We start from the raw sequence: 12522 nt of genomic DNA on the forward strand, positions 1-12522 counted from the left end.
TAACCATGATAGAGCATGTGTCATTGCTTCTATTTTTTATGTTTAAATCTATAAATTTGCATTATTTTTTCAAGGAATATGATCATTTTCACTCAGGGCATATTTAAGATATGAGGTGGGACTTTTGCTACATACAATGCCAATAAGTTGGCCATTATTTGCCCCTGTAACTAAGCACTACTGTGTTATGTGTGTGTGTGTGTTGGGGGGGGGACTTTTGTTTAATATATGTAAAGAGAGAATCATTAGCTATTTTAATTGAGGTAATTTAAAATTAGATTACAGAAAGAGACCAATCTTCCTCTCATCCCCCTGAAGATTTGACTATGAGAGGCCTCATATCTGGTTGTGCCTTCCACCTTCATTGGCTAAGATTTCAATCAGGTACTCTAAGGAATAATCTGGCAGGTTTCTCTTAGGACCCTTCAAAATTCAAAACTCTCTCAAGGGAAGAGACATGGAGGGGATAGCCCCTAAAGATGTAGCCCACTCCAGTAGAGACAAACGCTGGTTTTAGTTTCACCACTAGGTTTACTTGCATGCAAAAGTTACCAATAAAATCCAGCTGTTTTAAATTTTGTCTACAGACCTGAAACCCAGCAAATTTGGCTTGGCTTCCTATTTTGCAGAAAATGTTTCACACGGCTGTAATCTGGAAAGACTGAAGTGTACAAACCCTTAACAGAAACAACAGGAGAACAGCTGTCTCCTACCTTCACTTTCTCCCACCTCTACCCTTAAAACCTTGGGTGTTTTTAACAGAGGGGAAAATGTCTGCCTCTGAGCATGAAAGATGGTATGAATCATCCATGACTACCTTTGTTGTTTGCTCTAAGCCAAAAAGGAAAGATTAAAGAGTTGCCATTGATGAGTGAGACAACTCAACTTTTGGCATCACTAGAGAAGGAAGGAGCATTTAAGATCATGGAGGGAAATAAAACAACAAAACAATACTGTTACAATTTGAACAATAACAGGCTTCAGTATGTGAAAGCGTAGTGTTATCTTTTCCATTTTCCACTCTCGTGCTTTCATTGGCTTCATATAATCCCCTTGTTGCCTATAATTGGGGATGGAGTTAGTGCCAAAGCTGCATAAAATAAGCAATCTTTCCTTTATACTTTCTGTGCATCATGATTGTGTATGTGAAGTCATAAAAATAATTTATTATGAGCATGTGTATTCCTGGCTTAAAGAGCCAAGTATTCTTGTGACAACAGTATAATAGCATCACATGTATTCCCATAAAACACCATATGTGGGCACTTAATAGTTATTGCCCTGGCACCTATATACTGGGATATCATCTTAAAGGGAGACTCCTTAGAGTAAAGAACATTTGGCACTCAGACAAATAAAATCCTGTAGATGAGATAGGTGAACAAGGAGTAGAGACAATTATTAACAATTCACTGATAACGACAATCTTTCATCTTCCGTTAGTATATCAGATTGTCTCAAACCTCTTTCTAGAGGTTTTTTCCCCCCATGGGTTCAGGAAAAACTTTTACAGCATTGCCAACATCGGCAAATATTCTCTCAGTCTCAAATTTGCAAGAATGCCCTAACATCACACAGATATGTAGTCAACCGTAAGAATGGGCACAGCATATTTTTTCTTCTTCTAAATATTATTCCTTGAAAAGCATTTATTTGGGGTTTGTGGTACAAATCACAGTGAGCAAACTGACTTTCAGTAGATAAGTAGATAAGTAGATAAGAGTGTGGAGAATGGACGAAAGCTGCTATATGGCACGGTGTGCTTGCCTGGTGATATGATGAGAGTGTGCATCTGTGACAGACAGAGACTATTGCTCATTGTCACTTTCCTTTCCACTGGCTTTCAGCTTAGGGTGGAATGGCTTCCTTTGGTTGCCACTGAGCCCGGAGAGTGGCTTTACCAATCCCAATATGCTTTGAGTATTCAGAAAACTCTGGGACTGGTGTTTGACTATTGCATTAGCACCTTATTCAAGTGGCCAGACGCTCACTGTAGGCATAGGTTAGGGACTTTCAAAGTAACTCAACTGAAGACAGAGGCCAGAGCCCACTCATTCCAGATTGTATGTCTACTTTAGTTGAGAGTCAAGGTGATCTGCAAGGAGAAAAGCCATATAAATTGGACTGTAGTGCTTTCTCCAAAGGGCAACTTAGCTTAGTGATACACTGCTGTGTGTCACTGGGGTCTATGTAGGAAGATGCCTCTGTTGATGTCTTTAGTGTCTAGGCAGCTATGATTCAGTACTTGCATCTCTCTTCACTCACTCTTCCTAGTGTAATGGCCTGAAACTTACAATAGTATTTTGTTTTAAGTACATATGGTAGTTATTACATGGAAAATGTACACTAAGCATATGTCTACAACCCTAATAGCTCCTTCCAACACTTCTACACGGCTGCTTCCACCCAGTCAATTTCTCTCACTGTTCTTTGGCCCAAATTTCCATTCCAGCACCCCTCCTCCTCTACAATGGAAATATTGTTGCTTTGAACTGTTTTGTTCTTTTTTTTAAAGTTTTTAATTCCAGTTAGTTAACATACAGTGTTATATTAATTTCAGGTGTACAAAATAGTGATTCGACATTAATTTGTTTTGTTCTTTTAATACTGCCAGGTAGCTGAAAGGGAACTTTTGAGGTGTAACATCTTTTACTGATACAAATATATACATATATATCTTTTTCAATCAGTAAATTACTTAGCAATTACTATCTATGTATCTTACTCTCCACCAACTGCTGGTTTTTTCAAAGGCCTTTACTTACTAAACTTAAATCTCTGACCTCTTCTCTCTTTCTAGTTATGAACTTCTATTAGCCTACCATAATGTGGTTTAGAATTTTATCTCCCTTCTGTCCACCTTCTGCCCTCCCTTCTGTCCAACCATGTGTTTTCCATTCTCTACCAGTGAATCTCCATCCTGACCATTCTCTATATCTAGGTCATTGGATTAGGAGACATTCAAGAGCAAAGAGGGTTGATAATGTCTCTAAGTTTCAGTTCTCTCATTTATAAAATGAAACTAGAATACCTAGTTTTGCAAGAGTTTTTTGAGGATGAAAATATTAAAACTCATATTAGGATAAGCAGGGTTTGTGGAATCTTTCATGAGAAATAATGTGCATCTGTAGGGAGGAAGAGAAAGGAAAACAAGGGTAAGAGAAGGGATTCCTTTGATGGTTCTTTTTCTCTACCCCTTGCCCCTTCCTATCCTCCTTTCCTTCCTTTCTTTCCTTAGAACAATCTTGGGCCAATTCACTGAAGTACCCTAAAACATCAAGTCGTCTCAAGAACCTAAGAGTCACCTCTCATTTAGTCCTCTGCGTTTTTTGGTATCAAATAAAACTCCAAATGGCAAAATGTTTAATAACTATGTAATCTACTGAGCACTTCCTTTGTGTTCTTTTCACATACTGTCTTGTTTAATTTGGAACAATCAGTGCTGTGGTAGGCATTATCCCATTTTAAAAATAAAGGAGCAAAGTCTCAGTAAGTTGCCTAAAATGACAGCGCTGAGGTGAGGCCGAGCTGGTGTCTGATCCATACCCAATTCTAACATCTGTGCCTGCTATGTTTGAAATGTAACCACACACTGTCTCTCTTCTCTACAATACTTTCTACCACCTATTTTTAGTTTTCATCTTCTCACATCTGAATTGTTTCGTAGTCTCCTCACCAAATGAGTAGACTAAGTCTATGACTAGACTATGACTAGACTGAGTCTCCAACTCTGTCCTGATCATCCTATTTCTGTCTGCAAAAGGCCTCTGTTGCTCTCCAGTGCTCCTTCTTTCCAACCTCAGCTGGGGTCTGAGGACAGAGAGATCACTAAACTTCCTCAGATTCCCAAGAACACCCTGAATGCAAATCAGTCTTATTTCTCCCCATTCCTCAAATGTGTACCTTCCCTTAGCTCTCCCTGGTCGGTTCCCACCTCACATTATTTAAATTATTTCCCTTACCTGAAACTAGATTGAGAACTTCATAAGAGTGGGGTCATGCATCATCCTACCAATATATTCCCATGCTGACTGCCATGGTGCTAATTTTGAAGTAGGAAGTAATTACTTATCTGGAAAATCTTTATGTGGGTCCAAATATGGTGGTTTCTGCTACGGGGTCCTGTGGACATTCATAGGTGACTAGGTGTAAATGATCCATGAACCCCTTCTCGTTCTGCTGGAATGGGTCTCCTAAGTAGAGGGCAGATTTTAAATTCTCCATGTCCCCTGAGGACAAATTGAGAAATTGAAGTATGGCAGATTAACTGGCAGCAAATGTGGAATTAATGTTGCATCACACCAATCTCTCTAAGGGGCAATAGGAGTAGCCTTTGTGGGTCAGGCATCTCCCAAACCATAGGTTAAAAAATTTGCTTAACTCTCAGGAATAGAGAACAAGAGAAATTGTGGTGTCAGGTGCTTGTATATATGTATGCTTAATAGAGGAAATGATTATAAATGGTGCCTGTATTCAGGAACACAAAATACTATTAGTATGATATTATCTGGCTTTCCATTGACTAAATAAAAATAATTATCCTCAATAAAAATCCTATACCTACTCAAAATACATAAATATTTGTCTATCAATCACATATGCCGATATTTTCTAAGTTTTTGTTTTGTTTTTAAAAATTTTATAAACATTTATTTATTTTTGAGAGACAGAGAGAGAGAGCATGAGTGGGGCAGACAGGGAGACACAGAATCTGAAGCAGACTCCAGGCTCTGAGCTGTCAGCACAGAGCCTGATATGGGCTCAAACTCACCAACCTTGAGATCATGACCAGAGCTGAATTCAGATGCTTAACCTACTGAGCCACCCAGGCACCCCTTCTAAGTTTTTTGTTTTTTGCTCTTTTTTTTAAGTGGGTTCCTAGACATATTCCATGGAGAATATAAATTTAGGTAAAGTGTCCCTTCTACTATAGTAAAAAAACAAAACAACACCACCAAAAACCTAGAAAACACTTGTAGGAAAAAAAAAAGGACAGAATTTATTTTGTCAAATCTAAAATTTTCCAATCATTTACTTATAAGATGTTTTATTTGGCTAACACATTAAAGGGTTCTACAGGAATCGTGTTTCACAGAAAACATTTAGATAAGTTTGCCTCTTCTAACAAACTTTGAATTGACTATGTCCACTTGAAATCGGGTTTCTGAAATAGAAAATAATGGGGGGTTCTGCTTCAGTGAATTGGCCCAAGATCTTTCCAAGGAGAGAAAGGAAGGAAAGGAGGATAGGAAAGGAAAAGGAACCATCAAAGGAATCCCTTCTCTTAGCCTTATTTTCCCTTCCCATTCTCCCTATAATTGTACCTTCTTTCTCATGGAAGTCTCCAAAAGCCCTGTTTATGCTAATGAGTTTTAATATTTTCATCCTCAAAAAAATCTTGTAAAGCTAGGTGTACTAGTTTTATTTTATAAATGAGAGAGTTGAAGCCTAGAGAAATTCTCAAAATTCTTTGCTTTGGATATCTCCTAATCCACTGACCAAAATATTAACTCTTTGCCCATCAGTATAACAAACCTGACCATTAGAATTCATTGCCAAATAGTTTCTTAATACATTATTGTTGATTGGGTGACCATATGCATTACAGATGGGACTCTGAATTTTCACTTACAAAACTGATAATATGTGAAAAATATGGGATTTATCTAATGACCCTGGGTTAATGTCAAAGAAATAACTAAACATCATATAATCATACATTATTTGGTATATGTCACTACACAGTGACAGATGTGCTATTTCAAATGTAAAATTGCTAATATATGCTTTTTGGCCATTAGATAATTGCATAGGCATGGCATTATGATGGTCATATTATATTGCAAATTGAATAAATATGGTGTCTATTTTTAAGAAGTTTGCTATTTAAGGAAAACCAACAACATATATCATCCTTTAAATTCAGCTTTCTCCTAGAAATTTGCAAATTTATGTGCAGGGAAGAGATACTGCAATTATATATATATTTTTTCCCATTTTAAAACTCAATAATTTATAAAACTTTCTGAATTATTTCATCATTCCAAATGGCTATGAAGACTTTCCAAAATGTATCCCTTTTCTTCATTTTTTTCCTAACTCTCTTTTCCCTGGTGTTTTCAATTAGTTTATGAAAAATTGTGTAAGCTAGCCAGGTGAAGTCTTACACATTTTCAAAAGGGCAGACATTAGGGAATCATTCAATTCCAAGTGGAAACATCAGAAAGCAAAAGCTATCTGGACAATTAATGTATTGTCACATATACTTTTTCATAAAAATATTTCTGTATGTTAGAAACCTCCATATAGAAAAACAAAAACTATGAAATTGATTAAATACAGTGTAAATTATTCCCACTCTTATCTTACTTTTGTCTCATTACAAGCCCTCCTAGTGCGTGTATAATATAATTCAAGGTAAAAATTACTCTTAAATTTCAGGAACACATTTTCCCCCAATAAATTCATTCCAGATAGAGGCAGTTTTTAAACAGTGGGGTTATTTTATATATTTATCCAAGATTCAGGTTGTATCAATATAGACACAGATTATAGCAACCAAAGAAATAGCCAAGTCTGATTTTAAACAGTTATAACTGATCTTTTGTGCATTATTCTTTGTGCGCCCTTTGTCTGTTGAACACTCTGGAAAGCTTTATGCATAGTCCTAATTCTACATCTGTAAAAACAGAAAATGCTCATACTGATATCATAGTCTAAGATAACTACCTTGAAAATTGCAGCATTTATTTTTTTTTAATTTCTGTTAAATGTCACAGTTTAAGTGGCTGATTTATTCGATTACACTGAAAATGATTAACATATTTCAGAAGGGTGCACAAGTTGAAACATCTTACAGGTGTATATGAGTCATTTCAGAAGCTTTAATTATTAGCTTTATGTCACCTTTTCTATTGCAGATTTCAGCAACAGAAACATACATGGTCATGAACATTTGCAAGCAGATATTACTATTAAATGCCTCTTATCGTGCAACACTATCAAATACAACTTGCCCCTCTTACTTTTCAAGGTTATTTCTCAATCCAATTGGCTGCCACACCGGGCAACATTGAAAGTGTTTTACATACTTTTGTAGATTGCATCTTTACTATTTACCAAATCTGTGATCTTGGACAAGACAACTATTCTGAGTCTGAGGTTTTTTGTTTTTTTTTTGTTTGTTTGTTTGTTTGTTTGTTTGTTTTATCAAGTGGAGATAATAATTCCTATTTGGCTAGATGTTATAAAGTTTAGCAGTGTTTGTCAAAGTGCCTTTTAAAGTATGAAGCATCATATATACAGAAGTAAAGCATTTTGTGTATTGGATGAGTATGTATATGCATTTCTTTCTGTGTATGTGTGTATTCTGGCAGCAGCAGCATCTGGGGAGTTGTAAGAAATTCAGAATTTCTGCCTCATCCCAGACTTACTGACTCGAAATTGGCATTTTAAGGTAAACTGAGATTCATGTTAAAGTTTGAAAACCATTGCTACATGAGGTCTCCTTACAGTCTGATCTTTCTCCCTCCACAAAAACAAACATACATGTATGTAGCAACCAGAGGGCTAGGCAAAAGAAGGTAGGTTTATCATCATGAGGTGATAAAAGAGATGTCTAGAATACTTTATATTTTAACTAGAACTGACCATCAACAGTAGTGGAAAGATAGAAGGTGTGAAATGGCTCATTCCTAGAATAGTTTTACTTGTGTCAACAGTGAGGAAGAATGGAAAGTTTGAATTAGATCATCTAAGGAATCCCATCCAGTTTGTAATTCCACTATATATATATATATATATATATATATATATATATATATATATATAATCACATTTATTGACATATACTCTAACCATGAATATTTAATCCTATTTTCAATCTGTATCTTTAGATATGTTTTATATGAGCCCACAGGTGACATATATTTTTAATTCCAAAATGTAAAATTATTGCCTTCTAAGTCAATCATAGTGGGCACCTGGTTGAATCAGTCAGTTAAGTGTCTGACTCTTGGTTTCAGCTCAGGTCATGATCTCATGGTTCAGAGGTTCGAGCCCCACTATCAGGTTCTGCACTGGTAGCACAGAGCCTGATAGGGATTCTCTCTCTCTCTCTCTCTCTCTCTCTCTCTCTCTCTGCCCCTCTCCATTGGCACTGTCTCTGTCTCTCTCAAAATAAATAAATAAAATTAAAAAAAAATAAAATAATCTAGTGTTGGTTATCAGATACCGATACATAATTTGCATTCTAATTGCTGTCTCAGCTGCTATTTTATTATTTGCAGAAACTATTAAGGAAAATGTAGAAAATTCGAGATATTTTAGTAGTGCAGCTGAGACTCACTATAATCTCTAAGCAAATCTACTTGACGTGTGAACAACACTGTTATTCAACGGAGGGCCGAAGAGTAGTTGCCAGGTTTGTCAATACCGTCATTCACTAACACTGAGCTTTTTGGTTCATGCCAAACGATCAAGGCAAATGTTCTACAGGGTACACTTATTCAAGGAGGCGTTTTTTGCTTTTGTTTTTGTTGACATACAGAGAACTGTACATATTTAATGTATACAGCTTGATGAGCTTCAAGGTAAATATACACCAGGAAACTACCACCACTATCTACACCATAAGTATAATCTGTATCACCTCCACAAGTTTCTTCCTGTCCTCTATTTGCTATTATTTTGCATGTGTGATAAGAGCATTTACCTTAATAGGTACCCTCTGAGAAAATGTTTAAGTGTAAAATATAGCATTGCTAGCAATAGGTGCTATGGCGTATAGTAGGTCTCTAGGACTTACTCATTTTGCATAACTGAAATTTTGTACCTTTGGATTATGTTGGAGGAGGTCGCCAGAAGATATTACTGTTGGTTGACATGTGAGCTGTACCAGGACAATTGGAGGATCCTTGCCACCTTCCCTGTTCTTGGAATATGCATTCTATTCACTGTCCTCATAGCCAGAGGTGTTTCAAAGATGCAGTCTTGAGAGAGCAATGTGTTGTTGAGACCATATGGACTGTCTCTGTGGCTGAACCCCATTTAAGACATCTGTATAAACTTTTACTTTTCTGGTGGGTGAGTGCCAAGATCTACTATCTTGTGAGTGCCCAAGACAAGCCTCGTATATAAGTTCCCTTGTTAAAACAGCCACCTACAAATCTGGAATGACTTACCTTTTTCTTTAGTTTTTCCTTGCCCTCTGTGTATGGGGGGCTGATTATAGATTTCATCAGGGAATTCCTGAGGATTGCAAACTAGCAGGCTAATACCTCTAAGTTTCCCTTTCTCCCTAACCCCTGGCAACCATTTGTTTACCCATACATAGTGCAAGAAGATAAATCTAAGACATTTTTTTATCTTCTTTGGAGTTTATGCCCTAAATAAATGAATGTGCTTTGTTGATGCATGTTATGTCTATTAAGGTCAAGCATATTATTTGCTCAATTTACTTTTTACGACCTACATTTTAGAAGCAGTGGAGTTATATTGTCATTGTATGTTTTTAATACCTCGGTTTATCACGTTACTAATGTATTGGTTTTTTTCATACTTTAAAGATGTTTATATATTTTCCTTTCTTCCCAACTGCAATGCTTTTTAGATTCATCTTAGAAGGTTTTATACACTAATAATTGAAAGAGTCCATGATACATGAATATCACTACTGATTATTAAGTGAAAAAATTCAAAAATTATTTCCAATTTGGGAACTGAAATACCTTCAGGTGAGAAAATAATGGACAAATTAGAAATAGCTCCAATCCTTGGATATGCAAGAAGGTCGTCCTCGAATTTTCATTCTTACTATGATATTGCCATGGTATTGGCAATCTTTTCCTTAAAAATGGAAAGAAGACAATAAAATTTAACTATGCCATGTGATACATTAACAATTAAAATAAATAACTATAAAATATATTTTTTAAATTATTCTCTGCAAAAGTTTTTTTGTGATTATATTTTTCTATTTCAACTATTCTGACATTTATTTAAAAATTTTTTTATATGTTTTTATTTTTGAGACAGAGAGAGACAGAACATGAGCAGGGGAGGGGCAGAGAGAGAGGGAGACACAGAATCTGAAGCAGGCTCCAGGCTCTGAGCTGTCAATACGGAGCCCGATGCAGGGCTCGAACCTACAGACTGTGAGATCATGACCTGAGCTGAGGTTGGATGTTCAACCGACTGAGCCACCCAGGCACCCCATGACATTTATTTTTAAATCATTAGATTTTATATGATGTATCATATCTTTAATCATGTATTTACCATATCATATAAATTATACAAAGTAAAGTTTTAGATCCCATCAGCCCTCAGCCACTGCTGCACAAGGATTTTGAGAAGAAAAAAAAAAAAAAAAAAAGGAATGATCAGATCTCTGTAGCTCATTTGGGGAGAACACTATTTAAATTTGTTCTTAACATAAGGCTGAAATTAATCTTGATTTCCCGTCAAATGTACAGGGATTTTACAATATAGTTCATAATAGTGTTTAACTCCTCTAGGGTACGAGTTAAGATAAACAAGTCACTGACAGTGTTTATCTATAAATATAGCAGATGGTGTGGGACCGAGGTTGGTTATTAACTCTGCCGACTTTAATTTCATGGTTATAAAACATTGTAAACCTCACTGTTTATAAAAGGCAGAAGAGAATCTCCAATGGGCTTCAGTAGCCAAGAAACCCTCTGTAACATTAATCTCTCTAACTGATATTCGGTATCCTCCTAGGGGGCAATATTTAAGATTGTGGAGTGATTGCTAGACACATTAAAATTTTCACTGGGATCATTAGCTAACATTTCTGTCATTGATCTATTATAACTTTGTTAATGAGTTCCATGTGAGTGAAATTTAGTGAATGAGACGATTCTTTCTAAATTTTGCTAGGTGAATGTTTAACAATCACTTTAGGCAGATATATTTAAAAGGTAGCCTAATTTGTCAAAATAGTGACCTTTTTTCTTATGCAAAGATGAATCATTGTACCTAACTAGACCAAATGTACTTAGGGATAGGATTTCATAAAGGAAAATATAGCATCATTCACATAATTATCCAATGTACATTATATACGTTTACATTTGAACCATGAATCTGCCTCAAAATGCTATAGAATTAAAACATTTTTAAATGTTTACAGCATCACAAAATGCCATAGATTTTTTCTTTTTTTTTCTTTTTCTTTTTCTTTTTTTCTTTTAGAGAGAAAGAGAGCATGAGTGGGGGAAAGGGGCAAAGGGGCAGAGAAAGAGAATCTTAAGCAGGCTCCACACCCAGCATGGAGTCTGACACGGGGCTATCTCAGGACCCTTGAATTATGACCTGAGCTGAAATCAAGAGTTGGACACTCAACCAACTGAGCCACCATAGAATTTTTTTTTAAAGTAAAACTACTCTTCATATTCTGAATTGATTTGAATTAAACTTTTAATATAAGTTGTTTCACTAAAATTTGTAAGATAAATTTGATTAAGATCCGTCCAAAAAAAGAAACCACTAGTATAAAAATGGTATTTGAAATAGCTCAATTTTTCTATTCTAACTTTAGTGAACAACAAAAAATATTTTATAACCAAAAAATTGAAAAAAAATTACACAATCTACCTTTATTACTTTTACATTTAGAAGAGTAATGTAAACTGATTGCATTACAGATTTTTCAGTTCCTAAGAAAGACTTCTAGAAATATATAATAATCCAATATGTAAATCAGAGATTTAAAAATCTTGAGCTAAAATATTTTCACTGCATTAGAGTTTAGACTTCTCGAAAATAGGTTTTCTAATAAAAAAAAAAAAAAACAACCTCACTTTTCTACCTCTTATGTTTGGCTCCTTCTCTTGGCCCCACCCTGAGACCTTTGTTACTGATCTGAAGTCTGTCTTCTGTGCTTTCTGGTGATTATTCCTAACATAGACCTCAAATGTTGGCTTCCAAGCAGTTGGCTTCTGAACAGCAGCAACGCCAGGTGGAGAGAGGATGAAATGGGACTAATGGTAATATGTCTTCTCATCTCCCTTCCTACTCAAACCCTATTGTCACTTATTGTCATCAGATGTATTTCCACTATGTGATGCACTCATTTCTACAAACAGCAGTCTACTCATACTTAGTGTTCCAGTTCTCAAAGTACATGAAACAATCAGAGAGGACAGCAAATCCTGTCTCAAGAGGAAGATTTATCTCATGAGATCCTCCACCTTTTTGAAAGACTCAAATTTTACCTGAATCTTCATCATCAAAGAAATTGGTTATTGGGCTATTGGTATGTTTGACATTCATATTTGCATTGAATTGAGTCAAAGCTAGGAGTGATTTCACTTCAAATTATCAGTGAAAGGCACCTAAAATGAACCTGTTAATTAATTTTAAGGATCACACATTTTTCTCTTGTGAATTGTGAAGTAAGTTAGAAATGCGTTTAGCAAAATACTCCCATGAAGACTACGGCCATAGAGCAGCCAGGAGTTTCCCCTAAGGGTAACAAAAAAAAGGTAGCAACAATAG

The sequence above is a fragment of the Lynx canadensis genome, chromosome B2 (genome assembly GCF_007474595.2).
Source record: "Lynx canadensis isolate LIC74 chromosome B2, mLynCan4.pri.v2, whole genome shotgun sequence".
In the NCBI taxonomy this organism is placed as follows: Eukaryota; Metazoa; Chordata; class Mammalia; order Carnivora; family Felidae; genus Lynx; species Lynx canadensis.